The sequence below is a fragment of the Corvus cornix genome, chromosome Z, assembly GCF_000738735.6.
Source record: "Corvus cornix cornix isolate S_Up_H32 chromosome Z, ASM73873v5, whole genome shotgun sequence".
In the NCBI taxonomy this organism is placed as follows: Eukaryota; Metazoa; Chordata; class Aves; order Passeriformes; family Corvidae; genus Corvus; species Corvus cornix.
This window is the reverse complement of record NC_046357.1, coordinates 6,349,423-6,360,464: the sequence shown is the minus strand read 5'-3', so window position 1 is coordinate 6,360,464 and position 11,042 is coordinate 6,349,423. Positions and strand designations below refer to the sequence as shown.

The following is an 11,042-nucleotide window of genomic DNA, read 5'->3' as shown; positions in this document are numbered from 1 at the left end:
CAAATACTCCTTTTTCCCCATTATAAATACAAACATTAGAAAAAAATTTTTAGAGGAGTAATGCACCAGCCATGCAAGAAGGAAAAGCAGAGTGGGCACAGTCTGAGCCCCAGTATGTCACACCAAAACACAGCAAAACATTCTTACATGCAGAACCCGGGATGGAACTAGGTTGTTTCTTGCTGCTGAGCATCTCAGGATGCAAGACTGCATCTAAGTCTTTTTGGTTCCTTTCTTTTTAGAATACTTTCACAGAGACCCTGGTTTCACTAAGTGTTTGAGCCACCCTGGTGAAAGAAGTTGAACTTCCTCAGTTGTTAAGAGTAGATCTCCAAAAATCATGCTCTGCTTGTGAGTCTTACTCCTGACATTACTTTTCACTCAAAAAATTCCAGCTTCAAATTGGGCTCTGTCCAAAAGATGGCAGAATTGAAGGTGTAGTCAGAGAATAAGAAGAGGAATTAAGAGGAATTAGAGATAAATCAAATGAGAACAAGACTGCTGCATTTGACAGCCTCTTCCTGTTCCCTCAGCTCTTCATATTTTGTAGAGTGTCAGAGGCATACAGTGGAGACAGTTGAAAAGTACAATTCCCAGCATGGCCCTGAGGAAGCTGTCTTGTTTTGTTTTCTTAGCTGAGGCCTCTGGAGCCAGTGGGAAAATAAAAACAACAACAAAACTCTCTGTTGTTCACTCTTGTTTACTGGAAGTGGAAAATAAAGAAGAATAAGCAATGTAGAGGGGCAGGAAGGTAGCAATAATAATTTACAGGTTGCCGAGGTGAGAAAAGAAGTTCAGAAAGAGTGATACAGGACATAGGCTTTTGGAGAATGCTAAGAACTATGAAAAATTCAATTGAACGAAAAACCGGAGACTTCTTAAATTTTCCCTCCTGCTCCTTTGACTCATTAAGAAGACAACAATTCTGTGCATTCAGAAAATGAGTGCACACAGGGCACAAACAGGTTAAGCTTAGGGAACAGAGTCAAAAATATGGTGACAGATCCTGCTCTTGTTTATCTGGGGTGAATTTTGAATTGTCCCCTTGGGACAGCTCTGGGTTTGCCTCAGCACGACTGAAAGCAGAATGTGGCCCTTGCACAATATGTCCAGATGTTCCTTTTTTCTATGATGAAAATGTGAGAGTTTCAAAGAGATCTCTCAGACTGACGAAATTCACAGCCTCCACCCTCTCCCCATGTAGCTCTACTTAATTCAGCTGGTTACACCAGAGACTGCAAGACTTTTGGCTCACTGAATAGTTTTTTTCGATGTTTTACACTGCAAACCTACTATACAGGTTTGTTGGTGCCTGAAATTTAGCAAACCAAAGCTATCCTGGTGCTTTTACAAAGACAGCTGGCCCAAGGGAAACATTTCTGATGCCTGGGACAGCAACGTGTTTTTTGCTTCTTGCCTTGTCCACAGACTGCAGAGACTACCAACAACCTGCCGAAGGGAATACTCCCCTTCTCATCTTGGGCACTATGACAGCCACAGATAAGCAGCAGGCAGAGAGGTAATTGTTCATTATTTACTGCTGAATTGCCTGGTGCAGGTGTGTATCCTTCATTTCAGTTGTCTCTCTCACTCTCTTTGGCTGAATGATCTCATTTTGCACAGATTCCTTGCACTTTGTAAAGAATCCCAGAGATATGGAAAGGATCCATCATTTTACACTCCCATGCCAAATTCTGGCAGTGTCTAAGCAGGTACTCAGACATGCTGGATATCCAGAAAATCAAGAAAATTGCAAAAGAAGATGGGTAGTTGGTTTGACTCACTGCATTTTGTGGATGTGCTCGTGTATATTGCAGGAGCCAAATACTGTCCTAATGAAACAGTGCACAAGATTTGGTGAGAACAAAGGGGAAGGGAGTGGGCAGGGGTGGTAAATGTGTATAATTCTTCCATTTTCTTTCCCTAGAAAACCCTCCACATTTTGAGGCTGAGGGGGTCATGGCTGGGAAACAAAGGTGCCTTGTCTTGCTTGGCAGCGCAGGCAGATGCCTTCTCTACTTTCCAGTTAAATGCCAGGCTCTGCCAGGCTCTGCCTGGGGCCAGCTGGACCTGTCCATGACTCAGAACTTGCCCTCTGCAGTGTGGCTGTCCAGGGAGATGGCACAGCTGGAATGGCTGTATGATACCCACAAACATCCCTTACCTCCTTGCTCTGACAATATTCCATTGATCTTCTCCAGCAGTTAAGCTGTGGTCTGACACTCCATTTGGAGTTTCGGCTGGGCAGCCAAAAAACTTCTGCTGTTCTTCTGTTGTCTTCAAAAGAAAATGATCTCTGGCTATCTTGTCCCTGATGAATCCAGCTGCAGAAAGGGAGGAGTTACTCAGTCACCACGGCCAAAGAGGCAACTTCCCTACCCTCACTTAAACTACATGACTGCTGGCAAGACACTGGTACAGTACCCTTTGCTCTCTCACCAATTTTAGCCACGCAAACTTCTTCATACCTGATCACCTATTACTATTGCATCTGTAGGGTCTGATCCTATCACATCTGGGGCCCTTTATGGCCCTTAAAATGCCTTTGCATTGTACAGGCAATCCCAGGACTGGTTATACTGCTCCCAGGTTTGATCAAGTGAAGATCAAATGTGTGGAGGGCTGTGCTTATGAGGTTCAGCCCTGCTCCCACAGAAGTTAACACTAATTCCAGTTTTCACAACAGAAGATGTCCTCCACAAACTTGTAACTTCAGCAAGCCAGGGCATTTTTAAAATCAATAATAAAAGATAAAAAATAAAGCATGGCGGTCCATCAGTGAAATAATTTATCTTTCTTCTGTTGCTGAAACAAGAATTCTCTCAGTTTCTCTGGTTGCTTCTTTCCTGGAGCACCACAGTGTCCCCTCCTGCTGCGCAGTATCCCTTTGGTTTACCATGGTGGACCTGGGCTGTAGCATGGTTGCTTTGCTGTCTGCAAGTGGTGCTACGGGAAGGAGTGGGACAGGCAGTGGGCTCCCCAGAAGATTTCCCACTTCTGCCAGGAAAGAGAACCATCACGAGGCCAGTGAGATTAAGCAGAGGGATTTGTGGTCTTGGGTTAGTGTCACGACTCACACCTCATACACATCTCTTGCTCACTGAGAACCTCCTCTCAGCTGATGAATCTGGCCATGGTAAGCTGGACATCAAACTGGGTGCTGGTAATTGGTGTTACTGTATTCTGGGTCTCTGAGTTAACCCCCCACCCTCCCAGGGCAGTGGCACTACAGCAGTGCAAGATGGCCCAGCAAACCTGACACCATCTGAGACTGCTGCTCTGACACTCAACATTTTGGGATAAATTTAACTTACATCAGCAGCTATCTGAGCACACTTCAACTCCAGTCTGTTCTTCCTCTGCAGAACCAAGGTTCTGCAGGGCAAGCACACTTTCTGGTTGTGTGCTTGCACGATGTCCACCAAAACAGGATTGAGTCTACAGATGTTTCCCTAACACACTTGAGAACAGTGACCAAGCGGGTTCCTCGGTGAGCACACAGCACCTGAAATAAATCCTCCATGCCAATGCTAACCCAATTTTTAGCTGCCTAATCGGGGAATAACAGCAGAAAAGCAGAATTGTTTAATACCTTTGCTCAGAGAAATATCCCAACAGCCAGGGAGAAAGAAGTTGCCCTTGGGCACAGACTTTAGATACACAACAGTGAGACACAGGAGTGGGGACAACACATGACATTGCTTTTGGCCAAAACCTATTTCTCAGGGAGATGTTTAGCAAAACAACAACCATCACCACCACAGAGCTCACTGGGTTGTCACAGAAGATGATTATACTGATTAGCCTTGAAGTTAAAATCAGGAAAAAAATAGTTTGGATCGATTCTTGCAAGCAACTGAAAAGAGACTCATACTGCCCTATATGGTAAAAATGCAGCTCACATTCAGTGGGAAAATGTGGATTTTATTTTCTTCAGTTACAGCGGTTAATCCTGTCAGTTCATTTTAATAATGTTTTTTACAAAACCATTCTGATCCAGATGTGCTGTTATTGTGCTCTTTTCAGGGATGCTGGGCATTTAGTCCACGTTTACAACACATTAATGATGCTCACAGAAAAAAAGAAGGGATTCAAAAGCTATGGTCCAATGATTATTTTTAGCATTTTCCAGTATCTTTTTCAAAATGCCTAAATTCACTTTATCTCTACTTGTTGATAAGGCTTGTCTGCATACCAGGTTTGAAAAAAAGATGAAAGATCCTGGCTTGACCTGAGGATGACCTCTCTGTACACAAGCTCCGTTATTGTAGAGGAACTGAAAGCAGCAGTGCTTAGCAAAACCAAACCAAACAAGCCTGAGAAGCAGGCGGAGGGGCTGGAGCTGCTGCCCTGCAGAGAGGTGAAGCTCAGAGCACCAGCCCCTGCCCCTGTGCTCTGCCTGTGCCTGAGTGCCCGGGAGCCAAACCTCAGTGCGGACCTCGGGGGACCTGTGTCAGCAGTGAACCCCAACAAGTCAGGTTCCTTCCCAGCCCTGGAAAGACTTGTGTCTAAAAGCAGATCCGAAAAACTGTGGTATTCTCTCACTTCTGCTGCTCTGAAGAAAAGTGTGGGGGGGTTTTAGGTTTTGGTTTTGGTTTGGTTTCTTTGTTTGTTTGTTTGGGGGGTTTGGGGTTGGGTTTTTTTTTAGTTGAAGTTGCTGTAAGCCTCCTTGATTTCATCATCCTGCGCAGGGCATGTTCAAAGCAGGCTGCAACTGCTCAGAGATTGCTGAGGAATTTGGACTTGCAGTTACTTGCAGGAATTTAGATAATTACTCGTCCTTTACATCTGAGACATTTTTATACCCATGCAGCTCCTAATTACATAAGGAGCATCAAATTTGTGATACCCAGTAGATGTTTTTTAGTGAGAACTGCTATATGATATGAGGATTTTTCACACAGACATACAAATATACTTCTGTCTTCCTGGCATCCTTCCCATATACGAACCTTTGGTGCTTTGACTTTGCTGGGAGAAGCTGCTGACCATGCTCCTGCTCTGCAGATCTCTGCTGCTTAGCAGAACAAATTGGGAAGTGATATTTCCCTCAAGAGAATTTTTTCCTTCAACTGAAAAACAAACCACTTTTTAAAGAACTGCTTTGTCAAAAACTGGTCATGTTTTTTTCTGGAAAAAGCAAAAAAGCAGGTCTCTCTGTAAGAGCCTAGAGATGGGGGAGTCACAGTGTATGGTAGGTGCTCTGTGGTAAGGGCAGCTTCAGGGTTGAATGTGAGATGAGATTCTTCTCCATTTTCTGGTGCCGTGAGCCTGCTGGTAAGGCTGGACCATGTTCTCTAGGATACAAGGGTTTGGCAAACATTTCACAGTGCTGTCCCACCCTGAACTACTAATCCTGGGGTTGGCTGCCCAGAGGAGCTGAGAGACCCTCTGCACCCCAGTGAGAGGCCCAAGAGAGCATTCTGCTCCAGGGCACCCCAGGGCCACCCTTGCCCATAGGCATACAAGTAGGCAGGCAGTATCCCTGATTTTTGTGCAGTTGTTCACAAGTGATGTGGTCAGGATCAGGCCAGAGAAGTCTCGTTCTTACAGCTGGCTGTATAAAGGTCCCTGTGTCAACACCAGGTTTCTTTACAACATTCAGTGCTTCCTTTCCCAGTTCTGGCAGATCCTTGGCCTCCCAAGGTACGGGGAGATTATAGATGAAGAAGCTGAAAGGAACAACATGACCCTCTCCCAAGAGGTACCTTACTAAAGCAGCAACTCAGCTTGTGCTCTGTAGGAGTGGGGTGGTCTTGCTGTGTCAGAAACAGTGCAGCCACCCAAGCCACTGAGTTATTAACATGCTGCATCAATTAATGTGCTTCCTGAATGAACTGTATTTTACTTTTATCAGCCATCTGTTTTTCAGACTTGACATTGATGGTTTCGGTTTTGCTGCTAAAATGCACCTTGCACTCTCGAAAATATTTCCTGTTCGGGTTCCTGCCCAAGTGACTTACAGAAACTGCAAGAGATCAGACAGCAATGGAAACTGTGACCACGTCCTCCTGCAGCTGCTCAGCAGCAGAAAAGCAGACGCAGCTGGCTACTGAGTGGCGGTACACATGGCAAAACCATTGCCTGCCAACCCCTCTGCTGAGAGCAAGCTTGACAAGAGCCTACATGGAGGAGGGAGTGAGACCAGTCTCTGTGAGTCTGACAGACCGATCTCTCCTGTCCTCAGGATCTCTGTGAGCAGACCCCCCTCCCGCACCCAGCAGCAGGGCCAGCGGGAGTGCATCTGCCAGGATGTGTGTGTGATGTCCTCTAGCACCTTGGCCCCGGAATATCCCCTTGCTGCGCCCTGACCTAGCAGCACACTCCCTGGGGCCATCCTGACCCAGGACACAGTGCTCGGCCCTGGCCCCGTGCCCTCCTCTGCTTCCTGGCTTCCCGTGAGCAAACCCAGCTTCTCCCAAGGCAGGGGCTGCAGGAAGCAATGGGGTGTCCTGCAGGAGGAAGGCATCTGGGTAAATGCAGGCGGACGACTGTTGAAAGCACAGGGACATTTTACTTCACCTAAATAAATAAAGGAAGATGATTTAGCAGTTGCAGGCAGTTTCACACTTCAAATTGTCGTGCAATGAGGCTGTCCCATCACGTCCGGGCTCTGTGTAAACTGTGGGTGATTTCACACTTAATATCACTTATATTTATTTCTTGCTAATATTTATATCATGCATAAATTTTCATAAATGAGTACAGAACCCACAGGGTTGCTCATAAGGCACTACTTGCAAACCAGGGAAGAGCAAATCTAAGAAGTCAGTGCAGTTGGCATAAGGGCCACTGGTGAACATGTTGTGAACCAAAAACCATCAGAAATGTTCATCATGGGACTGAGGCATATGTAGGTACACTGCTACAATACCAGTGGGAGCAAACTTACTCAGACCAACATTTCAGCAGTTTATTAAGGCTGAGTGAATAATTTGGAAATAACCATCAATAATTTAACCAGCTATTTCCTGAAACACTAGAGAATTTAAATTATCGAACAAACATTGTTTGACTAATTTATAGCTGGATCTGTATTGTGAAAAATTAATATTCAAACAACTTGAATGACAAATTATGGATATTATTTGACCGAGCTAAACAGAACACAGATGTATCACTCATTTCTTAGACGTATTAATGCCCAGTGCCAAAGCTCTTCTGTTGTGGGCATGCTCCTGTCAAACACACATACCTGCCTTGTACACCCTAGTAGGTGTACATGCCATCCCTGCATGGCTCACCATCTCCTGCTGCCATAAACACTCTGAAATCTATTGAATCAGGCTAAATGGTGATGTTTCTCCTCTTTCCCTCCCTACTAAATTGATCAATGTTTATACTAATCTTGCTATTAGCTAGTTGACACCAGTAAGAGGTGTGTGGTCATTCCAGAATCTGTTTAACCTAAATAAAGCATTTGGGTTTAGCTGTCAGTGCCTGTTCTAACACTTCTGGGAAGGCAGGATCCTGGGTTCAGGCAGGTAGTACCAGGTTGCTCAATAGCATGCTAGATAACCATCTTCTCTTACAGACTTTTCCTGGAACATTGGGCATTTGATTGCCACTAGAAGACTGAAGAAATCTTCTTTGAAGTCGCTGCAATTACTTTGTCTGGACTATACTGTATGGCTATTTTTTGATCTCGTCAAGCACAGGCTGCTTGCAATCGATACAGAAAGAAGGGACGAAGGAGAAGAATAGAAAAGGAATGGAAAATGCCATGGTAAGGTCACTGAAACATAGGTTTCGGATATGTGAAGAATACCCACCAGGATGAAGCATTCATCTCTTCATAAGATTTTCAGAAGTTTTTCCAAAACAAACACTGAATGTCACAACAATAATTAATTAACATGGTCAAGCTCCTTACTCCTATTGTTCACATAGCAGTCTGTAAAAAACAGAAAGCAAAAACATTGAAAAAGCAGCACTTTTATGGCATTCATTGGGTTCGCTCTTGATCAGGCAGCATTCTTTATAAAGCAGCAAACGGAGCAACATGGGAATCTACAAATTGTAACAGACTCTTGCAAAAGAACTGACACTTTATCTTAATGTACATCTGCAATTATAAAAGTTGTGAGAAAGTTTCAAAATAAACCGCAACCCTGGAAGACCTGTTTCTGCACATCTAACTAAGGGAAGCTGACAAAAACCCCTTTATATGAATCTCAGAAAACACTGAAAATTGAAAATCAGGCCTGTATGTTCTTTGTGTATCCAAGCAATTTCCCAGAAAGATTTCAAGTTTTACAGTTAGCTTTTGTACAGAAATAAAAAGAAAGATAGTAACCGTTACAGTGAATGGCAGGTCTGTGAAAGCACAATACTGTGAGAAAACATATTATATTACATATTGCATCATGAGGTAAATTAATTAATTGGACAATATTAGTTTCTGTTGACATCAAGTATTCTTACTTTTCCAAATCAAATCATAGACAGTTTCACAATCAGAACAACATGTTTTTCATCAGAGAAAAAAGGAGGTAATTATACTTTAACATCATGGCCTCAATTCTCAGGTTGCATTAACCTTCATTCTGTGAGAGATTTGTGGAATGGATTTTACCTTGGACTGCCACCAGCTAGGACTTCCTCTACATTCAGAGAATTATGGTTTCTCCATGTTACTAGAAAAAACAATCTGTGTCTGAGCTGTGAATTAGATCCTTCTTCCTCATCAGCATAATTTATTGGATAAATAATGTGGTCTGGAAGCCAGAGATAGGCCTAGGAGACAGTCTTCTGGGTTATGTGCCTGGCTTTGCTACCAGGGCACTTTACAAACCTTCAGCAAACCCATAATCTTTCTGTGCCTCTGCTTTTTGAATACGGACCATAATAACTTCAGCTTTTTGAGCAGTATTTAGAGGAATGGGTAAAGGTGTTATTTTTATCCTAAAAATTATCATTGTTAGTACTGAAATAAATTTAAAAAAAAAAAGTAGTTGCAATATACGCAGGAAGGAAACTTCCTAATTAAAAGATATAGTAGGATTTAGATCACGTAGCAGAGGAGGCTTAGTGCAGTAACAGTTGGAAAAATAGAGCTAGAAAGCTCTACATTCCCATATAATTATAGGGACATAAAGCCGTATCAAGCATAACCACAGCATCCCAGACAGTATTTGTACATTGACAGGGACATAGCCATGGGGAAGATACGGTTGCCACAATGATCCTAAGCAACTGTAGAAACTACCTCTGGAGTTAGAAAATTTTCCTTCTAACCATGCAGACCTTTAGTTAACTTAATTACGTCTTATCCCACTTTTACTGAATTTGGCAAGCAGTTTATTCTTGGATTTTGTTCCAGTTATAGCCAAAGTATGTTCCTTTCCAGTACTGTCATTTGAGTCAGAAAAAATCCAGGTCCCCAAAAGCTGCATTTTCTCTTTTTGGTGTCTCAACTGCTTTGGACTTTCTGTATTTGTTCATAACTTTAAGTGCTGAGTCCAAGTGTAGAGAATTCCCTTTAGTTGAAAAGCCTTACCCAAGCAAATACAACAGAATTGCCTCCCACGGTTTTCACATGGTAGCCCTGATAATATTTAACAGCATAACTGTTGCCATTTTTGTCACAACCTTTTGCTCTTGCCTCCACCCTAATCCTAATGGCCTACAGTGAGACCACTGCCTACTCACTTTGCATTGTACACAGATCTCTATTTCATAATATATCACAGCTGTCTTTATTAAATGCCATTTCTTCAATTTTAGTCCTGTTTTCAGTCTAGAAAGGTCTTCCTTTTTTTTTTTTTTTTTTTTTTGTTATTTTTTATCCTGTCCTCCAAAAACCAGGCAATCTTTTTCGGCCAATTTTGTAGGTGCATCCCTTATTCCCTTATCAAAATTATGGTTGAAAACACAGTATATGGAGAGTATTCAGGTACAGATCACTGTAGACATCAACAGATTTTCAAATTGTTGATGGCACCTCTGTGATTACAACTTTTTGGCTGATTATGAATAAAACTATGCACAAATCAAATTATGCACTTCATATGTCATAATTTGCTCATCAGAATAAAAGTTCTTTCAATTAAAGCCTGTAGCCATATTAAAAATAAGGACTATTTTTCTTCTGTTTTCATCATGTTTTAATCTGAAAGAAACACAGAAGTAAACAGGGTTAAAATAATCCATTACTGTTTCTACACTTAATCACAAATCTCTCTACCATAAGTGACCGGTACTTCCACAGCCACTGAATGTTTTAAGCTAATTTTCATGAATGTAACTGTGTTGAAGTGAATTTTAAGAATAACATGTCCCTGGATTTTGGCTGGCTCCCCTTTAGAGCTACGTATGTCTTCAACCTTTTTCGATCTCTCCGGGGGCATTTAGGTGACTGGGCTTCCATCTCCATTCTCTGACAGCAAAACCTTGTAGCTCATCTCTTGATCTCACAACAGTTACCCCTCCCCTGCTCATACATTTGCCTCATGATCTCAGCCTGCTAGATCTGCCTAGCAAAAATTCCATTTGGAAGCTATGACAACACTCATCCCAAAACAGTCTTCGTAACAGCATCATCCATTTCTATAGAAGTTGCTGCAGCAAGCAGCCCACATTCCTGAAGGAAGGCATGCTCCTCTAGTTCTGTATCCTGGTGGGTCTGATAGGGGGTTGTTAGGTGTCCCATTCACCCCGAGGCTGGATGCCAGGTCTGGGCAGGGAGCAAAATTCCTTCCCCTTCTGGCCTGCCTTCAGCAGGACTCATGCTTATCTGGCCCTGTGTGTGAGCACAAAGAGCACAAAACTCCTGCATCTTCAGCAGCAGCAGGTAATGCTTGAGATTGTGAAAAATGGGTGCCCAAGATAAACTTCCCAGTCCTGCCTCATTTCCTTAAGCTGTGGACGCCTTACTGCTCTTACTGAGTGCACTTGGCTTTGTAGAGCCACGGTGATACAGCACAGCAGGGTTGGAGCTGGGGGCAGCAGAGGCAGTCAGTTTGTTAGCACAGTCCTTTCCTCCTTGTAGTGCTACTGTGGTTTCTGCTGCATGCAGCTGCCCTAAAATCCATCTAAAGTCG

General features: G+C 43.2%; 1 long non-coding RNA gene across 4 annotated transcripts; it reads left to right on the top strand.

Annotated features, from left to right (window-relative positions):
• The first annotated feature begins 1,156 nt into the window (after window positions 1-1,156).
• LOC109144051 lies at window positions 1,157-10,048 on the top strand. 4 transcript variants are annotated; one of them, XR_002044536.3, is made up of 4 exons: window positions 1,157-1,300; window positions 1,429-1,519; window positions 1,624-6,153; window positions 7,535-10,048. It is a non-coding gene; the product is annotated as an uncharacterized LOC109144051 (long non-coding RNA). The 4 variants fall into 4 exon arrangements; XR_002044537.3 differs by having other exon boundaries at window positions 1,429-1,857; window positions 2,202-6,153; XR_002044534.3 differs by having other exon boundaries at window positions 1,429-2,415; window positions 2,559-6,153.
• The last annotated feature ends 994 nt before the right edge of the window (window positions 10,049-11,042 follow it).